Consider the following 12,489-nt stretch of genomic DNA (forward strand, 5'->3'; position numbering starts at 1 on the left):
TCAGACTATACTACAAAGCTACAGTAATCAAAACAGTATGGTCCTGGCACAAACACAGACATATAAATCAGTGGAACATGATGGAAAGCCCAGAAATAAACCCACACACTTATGGTCAATTAATCTACAACAGAGGAGGCAAGAATATACAATGGGAAAAAGACAGTCTCTTTAATAAGTGGTGCTGGGAAAACTGGATATGTAAAAGAATGAAATTAGAACATTCTCTAACACCATATACAAAAATAAACTAAAAATGGATTAAAGATCTAAATATAAGACCAGATACTATAAAGCTCCTAGAGGAAAACATAGGCAGAACGCTCTTTGACATAAATTGTAGCAATATTTTTTTGGATCTGTCTCTTAGAGTAATGGAAATAAAAACAAAAATAAACAAATGGGACCTAATTAAACTTAAAAGTTTTTGTACAGCAAAGAAACTGTAAACAAAATGAAAAGGCAACCTACAAATTAGGAGAAAATATTTGCAAATGATGTGACTGACAAGGGATTAATTTCCAAACTATCCAAACAGCCCATATAGCTTAATATCACAAACAAAACAACCCAATCTAAAGATGGCCAGAAGACCTAAACAGACATTTCTCCAAAGAAGACATACAGATGGCAAACAGGCACATGAAAAGATGCTCAATATTGCTAATTATTAGAGAAGTGCAAATCAAAACTACAATGAGGTATCACCTCACAGCAGTCAGAATGGCCATCATTAAAAAGTCTACCAATAATAAATGGTAGAAAGGGTATGGAGAATAAGGAACCAACCTACACTGCTGATAGGAATGTAAATTGGTGCAGTCACTATAGAGAACAGTACGGATGTTCCTCAAAAAACTAAATATAGAGTTACCATATGATCCTGCAATCCCACTCCTGGGCACATATCTGGAGAAAACTCTAATTCAAAAAGATACATGCACCTCAGTGTTTATAGCAGCACTATTTACAATAGCCAAGATGTGGAAGCAACCTAAATGTCCATTGACAGATGAATGGATAAAGAAGGTGTGGTGTATATACATATATACAATGGAATATTACTCAGCCATAAAAAAGAATGAAACAGTGCCCATTTCTTCCAGGTTGTCCATTTTATTGGCATATAGTTGCTTGTAGTAATCTCTCATGATCCTTTGTATTTCTGCAGTGTCAGTTGTTACTTCTCCTTTTTCATTTCTAATTCTATTGATTTGAGTCCTCTTTTTTTTCATGATGAGTCTGGCTAATGGTTTATCAATTTTGTTTATCTTCTAAAAGAACCAGCTTTTAGTTTCATTGATCTTTGCTATCGTTTCCGTCATTTCTTTTTCATTTATTTCTGACCTGATCTTTATGATTTCTTTCCTTCTGCTAACTTTGGGGTTTTTTTGTTCTTCTTTCCCTAATTGCTTTAGGTTTAAGGTTAGGTTGTTTATTTGAGATGTTTCTCGTTTCTTAAGGTAGGAGCGTATTGCTATAAACTTCCCTCTTAGAACTGCTTTTGCTGCATCCCATAAGTTTTGGGTAGTCGTGTTTTCATTGTCATTTGTTTCTAGGTATTTTTTGATTTCCTCTTTGATTTCTTCAGTGATCTCTTGGTTATTAAGTAGTGTATTGTTTGGCCTCCATGTGTTTGTATTTTTTACAGATTTTTTTCCTGTAATTGATATCTAGTCTCACAGCATTGTGGTTGGAAAAGATACTTGATACAATTTCAATTTTCTTAAATTTATCAAGGCTTGATTTGTGACCCAAGATGTGATCTATCCTGGAGAATGTTCTGTGTTCACTTGAGAAGAAAGTGTATTCTGCCACTTTCAGGTGGAATGTCCTATAAATATCAATTAAATCTATCTGGTCTATTGTGTCATTTAAAGCTTGTGTTTCCTTATTTATTTTCTGTCTGGATGATCTGTCCGTTGGTGAAAGTGGGGTGTTAAAGTCCCCCAGTATTACTGTGTTACTGTCAGTTTCCCCTTTTATGAACATTAGCATTTGCCTTATGTGTTGAGGTGCTCCTATGCTGGGTGCATAAATATTTATAATTGTTATATCTTTTCTTGGACTGATCCCTTGATCATTATGTAGTTTCCTTCCTTATCTCTTGTAACAGTCTTTATTTTAAAGTCTATTTTATCTGATATGAGTATTGCTACTCCATCTTTCTTTTGATTTCCATTTGCGTGTAATATCTTTTTCCATCCCCATAGTTTCAGTCTGTACATGTCCCTAGATCTGAAGTGGGTCTCTTGTAGACAGCATATATATGGGTCTTGTTTTTGTATCCATTTAGCCAGTCTGTGTCTTTTGTTTGAAGCACTTAATGTATTTACATTCAAGGTAATTATTGATATGTGTGTTTCTATTACCAATTTCTTAATTGTTTTGGGTTTGTTCTTATGGGTCTTTTTCTTCTCTTGTGTTTCCTGCCTAGAAAAGTTCCTTTAGCTTTTGTTGTAAAGCTGGTTTGGTGGTGCTGAATTCTCTTAGCTTTTGCTTGTCTGTAAAGCTTTTGATTTCTCCATTGAATCTGAATGAGATCCTTTCTGGGTAGAGTAATCTTGGTTGTAGTTTTTTCTCCTTCATCACTTTAAATATGTCCTGCCACTCTCTTCTGGCTTGCAGAGTTTCTGCTGAAAGATCAGCTGTTATTCTTATGGGGATTCCCTTGTGTGTTATTTGTTGTTTTTCCCTTGCTGCTTTTAATATTTTTTCTTTCTTTTTAATTTTTGATATTGATTAATATGTGTCTTGTATTATGTGTCTTGTAATATGTGTCTTGTTTCTCCTTGTATTTATCTTGTATGGGACTCTCTGTGCATCCTGGACTTGTGAAACAATGCCATTTGCAGCTACATGGATAGACCTAGAGAGTATCATTTTAAGGGAAGTAAGTTAGAGGAAGACAAATATCGTATGACATCACTTGTATGTGGAATGTAAAATATGATGCAAATGAACTTATTTACAAAACACAAAAAGACTCACAGAAAACAAACTTAAAGTTACCAGAGGGGAGAGTGGGGAGAGTGGGGCAGGGAGGGATAAATTAGGAGTTTGAGATTAACATGCACATACTTCTATATCTAAAATAAGTAAACAGCAAGGACCTACTGTATAGCACAGGGAACTGTACTCAATATCTTGTAGTAACCTATAAAATGGAAAAGAATCTAAAAAGGAATATCTATACATATATATAAACAACTGAATTAGTTTGCTGTACACTTGAAACTAATACAACATTGAAAATCAACTATACTTCAATAAAAAAATAAAAGATAAATACATGGGTAAATTTGAAAGAATATTGACTGCATGAAATAACAACAGTAATAATAAAATAACAACAATATCTTGTACTCCAATAAAGATGTTAAAAAAACAACAATATCTTGTGATATTATATATATGTATATATATACAGTTATCTACATACAGAAGTTATATACATATGTATATATATATACAGTTGATCTTGAATCAAGAGAGAGTTGGGGCACTGACCCTCCGTGGAGTGGAAAATCCACATATAACTTATAGCCAGCCCTACATATATGCAGTTGGGTTCCTCCACATCTGCTGTCCCACATCCCTGGATCAACCAACTACAGATTGCTTAGTACTGTAGAATATCCTATTGAAAAATATCCATGTATAAGTGGACCCACATAGTTCAAACCATTGTTGTTCAAGTTTCAACTGTTTATAAATAATATATATAATCAAAATATATGCTAGCCGTAGAATAAAAGGCCAAAAAAAAGAAATGCAGTTAAAAGGTTCTAGGGTCCTTCTGCTATTTAGAAAGTAACAAAAGTACTACTCTACATTAGACTTGAATAAAACAAGAACACATGATATTTCTGGAGCCACTCCTAAAAATAGTGAAAAAAATTTATATCTAACAAGTTAGTAAAGGAGAAAAATAGAATAATAAAAATTCTTAGTAAATTGAAAGCAAGGAAATAAAAGGATAGAAAAAGGAACGTAGAACATATGGAACTTAAAGAAAACAGTCAGATAGTCAACCTAAACCAGAATGTATGAATAATTATATTAAGTGTTAATCTACTGAACACTCCAATTAAAAGATAAAGATGATCATATTGGATTAAAAAACAAAACTCCAGTATATGCTACTTATAAGGGACATGTTTGAAATATAAAGACACTTAGGATGACATTAAAAGGATGGAAAATTATATATCAAGCAACACTAACCTAAAGGAAGTTGGTGAAACTATATTAATAACAAAGTAGAATTAAAGCAAAAAAAATTTACTGGAGATAAGACACATTTAACAATGATAGAGGAGTCTATCCAATAAGATCAGATAAAAATGCTAATTGTAAGCACACGTGGATTAGATCATTGTTCAGCAAATATCTACTACTTAACCCTTCCTCACCACCTCCATAGAGAAATACACTTCTCTATTCCATTGAAGTTAGGCTTGTCCATGGGAATGAATTGCTTTGTCCAATGGAATGTAAATAGAAGTGCCAGATTGCCAGCTCTGAGCATGGGCCTTAAGAGGGAATGCATATTTCCATTTGTCTTTCTGAGAGTTTCTAGCCTCCATGATGAAACTAATAGCCCCAGGAAGGCACTGCCCCTTCAACCTAAGCCCCAGAATGAGACATTTGGAATAGATAACAGCCAGGAACCAAGTCCAGCCAATCTGCAGCTGTGCTACCTCAGCTGATCTGTATGCCCATGAGTGAGAACTAACTAAGTAGTTACTGCTGTATGCCACTAAGATTTTGTGGATGCTTGTTGTGCAACAACAAATGACTGATAGATCACCTAATAACAAAACTTCAATATATATACATATATATATAAAGTAAAAATGTAACTAAAAGAAGAAATAGACAAACCCCACCCTTAATAACCATCTGATAGAAAAGTAGACCAAAACCCAGTAAGTATGTGAAAGATTGGAAAAGAATGAGTAACATCTTGACTTCATTGACATACACAAATCATTGCAGCTCACAACTGCAGAATGCTCACTGTTTTCATTCTTATGCACAGGAAACATTTTCTGAAGTTCACCATAAGCCAGGACACTGCTATATTTGAAATAGATAACCATCAAGAACCTACTGTATAGCGCAGGGAACACTGTTCAATACTCTGTAATAACCTAAATGGGAAAAGAATTTGAAAAAGAATAGATACATGTATATGTAAAACTGAATCACTCTGTGTACACCTGAAACTAACACAACATTGTTAATCAATTATACTCCAAGATAAAATAAAAATATTTTAAAAATCTAAATAAATTTCCAATGGATTGAAATCATACAGAGCATGATGGTCTCTAATTTAAGTACAAATCAATAAAAATAGCTAGAAAACCTTAAATGTTTGGTGAAAAAGCAATATAATTACATGTAACCCACAGATCAGAGAAGGAATAACAATGGAAGTTAATTTGATATGTTAAGCACTCTGGCGGCCATTAGGTTTGCATGTTCAACGTAGAAACCCTACAATAATCCTCTCCCATTGTTTTATTAATGATTAATTACTTTCCTAATTACTAGTTAGAACGTGTTCCTCTGTTACAGTGCTAATTTATAGTTAAAAGACTTTTCCACAGTGAGGGGATATTTTAATTGTTATAGGCAATCGAGAGAAAATACTGATGACTATTCATTTCTTGGGTGAAGTGAAGGGTGAAAGACATCACAGTGCAGTAAAAAATAAAGGTAATTAGCAGTAACTGCATTATTAAATATGAATGAAAGTCTTTTAATTAAACAATGTTTATTCAGTCTTTCACTGAAATAACATTAAACTATTTAATCAAAATAGCACATTGGAGATAAAAAGATTCAATTGTTAAAAATAAAAATAATGATAATTACAGTGACTCAAATGGTAAACCATTATGCTCAGAATCAAATGAATAAAATTGGCCAGTCAAACAAAGCAAGCAAAAACAGCAAATGATAGTATCCATCCCATTAAGGTAGTTACTTCGGAGTTTTATGAGTCGTAATATTGTACATGTTTAATTTATATGTTTGATTTGGTTTCACAGTATTATATGTTATAAAGGTAAGGAAGTTATGTTTCCTCTTGTTTGAACATATTTTTAAATGTTATAATAAAATAATGCAGGAAAAGATTGATAATATTGAAAGATTTTTTTATTTAAATGGGTATATACACTTTTTGGGTTAGAGAAACAACACCGTGAAAATGAGTGTGTGTGTGTGTGTGTGTAATAAATACTTGTGAAATAACAAATACATAGTATATGTAATATGTACATTATATATATTGGTCTGCCCCCATGTTCTACCAAAATTTTGTTTTTGACCCCAATTACTGATATAAGACTCTTAAACACTTATCCATGGGGAATAAGTTCCAGGAATTCCAGTGGATGCCTGAAACCCCAGATAGTACTGAACCCTAAATATACAGTTGACCCTTGAACAATACGGTTTGAACTGTGGTGGTCCACTTATACGAGAATTAGTTTTCAATAAATATGTATTATAGTACTAGAAAATCTGCAGTTGATTGGTTGAATCCATGGATTTGGTACTGCAGATATGCAAGGCTGATGCAGATTTTTTTTTACTGTGTCAGATCCATGCCCCTAGTCCCTGCATTGTTCAAGGGTCAACCGTACTATGATTTTTCCTATACTAATGGGCTGGTAGTGTATACAGCATGGACAAGCTTGACAAAGGCATGATTCGTGTCCTGGCTGGGACAGAGCAGAATGGCACGAGATTTCATAATGCTACTCAGAAAGGTGTGCAGTTAAAAACTTATAAATTGTTTATTTGTGGAACTTTCCATGTAGTATTTTTGGACCACAGTTTAATGTGGGTCACTGAAACCATGAAAAGTGAAACCACAGATAAGGGAGGATGACTGTAATTTCTTGAGCGATAAGAGTCTCTGATACAGAGCTCCTAAATCTCTTACAATTTCCTGACTCATAGGAGTGTCAACTCTTGGTGGGCTCCTGGATGAGGGATGGTCATGAGACCAAACCATGATTAGAAGCTTGTAACTTTCAGCCCTACCTACCCAATCCTCTGGAGAAGAGAGAGGGGCTGGAAAATGAGTTAACTGATCATGCCTACATGATGCAGTCTCCATAAAAATTCCTAAAGTATGGGGTTTAGAGAGCTTTCAGCTAACTAAACTTGTGGAGATGCCTGTGGGTGGCCTCCAGAAGGGCATGGAAGCTCTGTGCCACTTCCCACATGCTTTGCCCAATGCATTTTTCATCTGCCTATTCCTGAGTTGTATTCTCTTATAATAAACAAGTAATCTAGTGAGCAAAATGTCTTCCTGAGTTCTGTGAACTGCTCTAGCAAATTATCACATCCAAGGAGGGGGTCATGGGAATCCCTGATTTATAGCTGGTGGGTCAGAAGCACAGGTGACAACCTGGATTGTGATTGATATCTGAAGTCTGGGTGGAGAGCACTCTTGTGGGACTGCGCCCTTAAACTTTGGGGTCTGGGCTAACCATAGGTAGATAGTATCAGAATTGAATTGAATTGTAGGACAGCTGACTGGTGTCAGAATTGGTCAGTGTGGGGAAAAACCCACACATCTGGTCACAGAAGTGTGAGCGTAAGAGTAAAGGAAAACACCGAGCATTTTCCCAAGACACTACTAGTACATATATATTTGTCAGTGTATCAGAAATATCATGTATATGGTATCATTGTTTTCATTATTATATATTCTATTTTCCAGTAACAATCACTGGAAATACAATCACAATAACAGAAAAATAGATTCCATTTATATAATCTATAAAAAAAACACTAAGACTAATCCTGAACAAGAAACATGTGGAATCACTATGAAGAAAAAACACCTATTTCTGTCCTAAGTAGAAGATCTCAGTGAGTAGAGAATTTCACTTTTCTGGATCAGAATACTGAATATTGCAAAATATTCTCAGGCACTGACATCAGTGGTAGTGGTTTAGGGCCATTTCAATACCTCCCATTCAACTGCTCTTGGAAGTTTATGGAACTTGGGAGGACATGATTAGAGAACCAATAAACACTCCTGGGGTTTCCTGTAAATGAAGGCAGGTCATAAGGGAGGGAACACATATCTAATAGTAGCTCATGAAAGCAAGCATCCCTCTGCCAAATCCTTCCAAATAGTTTATGTGACTCCATCTTTCATGCCCAGGTATGGCCAGGAGCAATGTGGATATCATGTTGAACAATTTGAGCTGGTGATTCTACTTCTGGGACTCTTTTTAAAGCAAAGAACCTAAAATACAGACCAGTATTTAGGCACAAAGATGTCAAGAACAATATTACTTGTAACAGAAAAACCTGACAAAAAGTCTAATAGTTCCATAATTATGAAAGAGTTCACATTAACCCAAATCAAATTAAAGCATGCCATATTCTTGCTTTTCCCTCATTCATCAGATCTAATGGCTTATCAAGTTGTCTTAATTCCACTTTCTAAATATTTCTCAGATGTTGGCTTCTTAAAGATGAAGTTCTAGGGAAATCAGATATTCTAAATAAGATATGTGGCTGGTTATGTTCTTTACCAAGACCCTTTATCTCTGAAGGAGTAAATTTGTTACCTCCAAAATAAATAAGGAGCTGACACCAAAGGATTAATTTCTATTTTTGAAAAAATTAGTATGAGTATTGTAATTCAATATAATGCAGTTATTGATTTTTTGTTTAATTAAATTGTTTTATTGAAAACGACGTTCTGATACATCTTCCTTACCTTCCTTACCTTTCAGTATAAAATACTAAAAATGTCAGTGACAAATTTGGAAGCCAGAGACACCTGGGCCAGAAATTGGGATGGTAGGATTAGAAAGTATCAAGAATTACTGACTGAGGAGATGACTTCTACTTCTGACAATATAGTACACTAATTGACTCAAACAATGTTTTTGGTTTAAATAACTAACAAGCTGAATTTTAAAAAATTAATGTGTTGCCAAGATGACATTTCTAGCTCTTCACAGTTCACAAATGAAGTGAAAGCAGAAATCCTAGAAGTTAAGCATCTACCCAAACCAGCTAGATGCAGGGGCAGGAGATAAAACGTAGAGACCATCTAGGCTAGTGAGTCTAATAGGAAAATTCTAATAGAAATGATCCTAATAGGAGAACTCCAACAGGGAGAATGATACACTTTCACTGGAATGAATCCAGAAGCATTATAGCCTAGCAGTTAAGAGCATAGATTCTGGGTCCAAAATGCCTGGGTTTAAATCCCAGCTCTTCCAATGACCTTGAAGAAGGCACTTTTCCTCCCTTTGCATCAGTTTCTTTATCTGTAAAATAAGGATAATAATGTAACTATCTCATATGGTTGTTCAGAGCATTAAATTAGTTAATATATATAAAGATCTTAGAGACGGGGAGTGGAGACAAGATGGCAGAGTACAGGGACATAAGCTCAACTCTTCTTATGAACACACCAAAATCACAACTAACTGCTGAACAACCATCAACTAAAAACAACAGAACCTAACAAAAAAGATACTCAACATCCAAAGACAAAGAAGAAGCCACAATGAAATGGTAGGATGGGTACAATCACAATAATCCAAATCCATTACCTGTTGGGTGGGGGACCAAAAAACTGGAAAATACTTATATCATTTCATCCCACAGGAGTGAAGTTCTGAGCCCCACATCAGGCTCCCCAACCTGGGGGTTTGGCAGTGGGAGGAGGAGCCCCCAGAGCATTTGGATTTGAAGGTCAGCAGGGTTTGACTGCAGGAATTCCACAGGACTGGGGGAAATGATATTCCACTCTTGGAGGGTGCACACAAGGATTCATATGACTAGAACCCAGGGGAAAAAGCACTGACCTCATAGGAGCATGGACCAGACCTACCTGTTGGTATTGGAAGGTCTCCTGCAGAGGTGGGGGGCAGTTATGGTGCACTGTGGGGACAAACACACTGGTGGCAGTAGTTCTGGGGAGTACTCATTGGCATTAGCCCTCCTGGAGGCTGCCATTTTCTCACCAAGTCCTGGCCCCACCCAACAACCTGTAAGCTCCAGTGCTGGGACACCTCAGGCCAAACAACCAACAGGGTGGGAACATAGCACCAGCCATCAGAAGACAGGCTGCCTAAACTACTCCTGAGCCCACAGCTACCCACTAGACACATGCCTTGACACGGCCCTGCCCAGAAGAGGCACAAGACCCAGTTCCACCCAACAGTGGGCAGGAACCAGTCCCTTCCACCAGGAAGCCTGCACAAGCCTCTTAACCCAGCCTCATCCATCATTGGGCAGACAGCAGAAGCAGGAAGAACTACAGCCCTGCAGCCTGTTAAATGGAAACTACAATCACAGAAAGGTAGGCAAGAAGAGATGGCAGAGGAGTATGTCCCAGATGAAGGAACAAGATCAAACCTCAGAAGAACAACTAAGTGAAGTGGGGATAGGCAATCTACCTGAAAAAGAATTCAGAGTAACGATAGCAAAGATGATCCAAGATTTCGGAAAAAGAATGGAGGCACAGACCGAGAAGATACAAGAAATGTTTAACCAAGAGCTAGAAAGTCTAAAGAACAAACAGAAAGAGATAAACAATACAATAACTGAAATGAAAAATACACTAGAAGAAATCAATAGCAGAATAAATCAGGCAGAAGAACAGATGAGTGAGCTGGTAGACAGAATGGTGGAAATCACTGCTACAGAACAGACTAAAGAAAAAAGAAAAGAAAGAAATGAGGACAGTCTAAGAGGCTTCTGTGATAACATTAAATAAAACAACATCCACATTAATAGGGGTTCCAGAAGGAGAAGAGAAAGAAAGGGATTGAGAAAACACTTGAAAAGATAATAAGCAAAAACTTCCCTAACATGGGAAAGGAAACAGTCACACGAGTCCAGGAAGTGCAGAGTGCCCCATACTGGATAAAGTCAAGGAGGAACTTGCCAAGACATTTATTAATCAAAAATTAAAGACAAAGAGAAAATATTAAAAGCAGCAAGGGAAAAGCAACAAATAACATACAGGGGAATTCCCATAAGATTATCAGCTGATTTTTCAGTAGAAACTGTGCAGTACAGAAGGGAGTGGCATGATACATTCAAAGTGATGAAAGGGAAAAAACTACAACCAGGAAGATTCTACCCAGCAAGGCTCTCATTCAGATTTGATGGAGAAATCAAAAACATTGCACGCAAGCAAGGCTAAGAGAATTCAGCACACCTAAACAGCTTTGCAACAAATGCTAAAGGAACTTCTCTAGGCAGAAAAAGTAAAGCCCACAACTAGAAACAAGAAAATTACAAATGGGAAAGCTCACTGAAAAAGGCAAAAATACACTAAATGTAGGAAATCATCCACACACAAATATGATATTGAAACTAGAAATCATGAGAAAAGGAGAGTACAAATGCAGGATATTAGAAATGTATCTGAAATTAAAAGACCATCAACTTAAAAAAATATTGTTTATATATAGACTGCTATATCAAAACCTCATGGTTACTATAAACCAAAAATTTACAATAAATACACACACAAAAAAAGAAAAGGGAATCCAAACACAACCCTAAAGTTAGTCATCAAATCACAAAAGAAGAGAACAAAAGAGGAAGGGAAGAAAAAGGACTTACAAAAACAAATCCAAATCAATTAACAAAATTGCAATAAGGACATACATATCAATAATTACCTTAAAATTAAATAGATTACATATTCTAACCAAAAGACATAGACTGGTTGAATGAATACAATAACAAGACACATATAAATGCTGTCTACAAGAGACCCACTTCAGACCTAGGCACACATAGAGACTGAAAGTGAGGGGAAAAGGACATTACATGCAAATGGAAATCAAAAGAAAGCTGGAGTAGCAATTTTCATATCAGACAAAATAGACTTTAAAATAAAGACTATTACAAGAGACAAAGAAGGACCCTACATAATGATCAAGAGATCAGTCCAACAACCCTCAGAATGGGAGAAAATATTTGCAAATGAAGCAACTGACAAAGGATTAATCTCCAAAATTTACAAGCAGCACATGCAGCTCAATATCAAAAAAACAAACAACCCAATCCAAAAATGGTCAGAAGACCTAAATAGACATTTCTCCAAAGAAGATATACAGATTGCCAACAAACACATGAAAGAATGCTCTCTAATCATTAGAGAAATGCAAATCAAAACTACAATGAGATATCCTCTAACACCAGTCAGAATGGCCATCATCAAAAAATCTACAAACAGGGCTTCCCTGGTGGTGCGGTGGTTGAGAGTCCGCCTGCCAATGCAGGGGACACAGGGTCGTGCCCTGGTCCAGGAAGATCCCACATGCTGCGGAGCGACTGGGCCTGTGAGTCATGGCCACTGAGCCTGCGCGTCCAGAGCCTGTGCTCTGCAATGAGAAAGGCCACAACAGTGAGAGGCCCATGTACCGCAAAAAAAAGGAAAAAAAATCTACAAACAATAAATGCTGGAGA

The sequence above is a fragment of the Leucopleurus acutus genome (assembly GCF_964270905.1).
Source record: "Leucopleurus acutus genome assembly, chromosome: 11".
In the NCBI taxonomy this organism is placed as follows: Eukaryota; Metazoa; Chordata; class Mammalia; order Artiodactyla; family Delphinidae; genus Leucopleurus; species Leucopleurus acutus.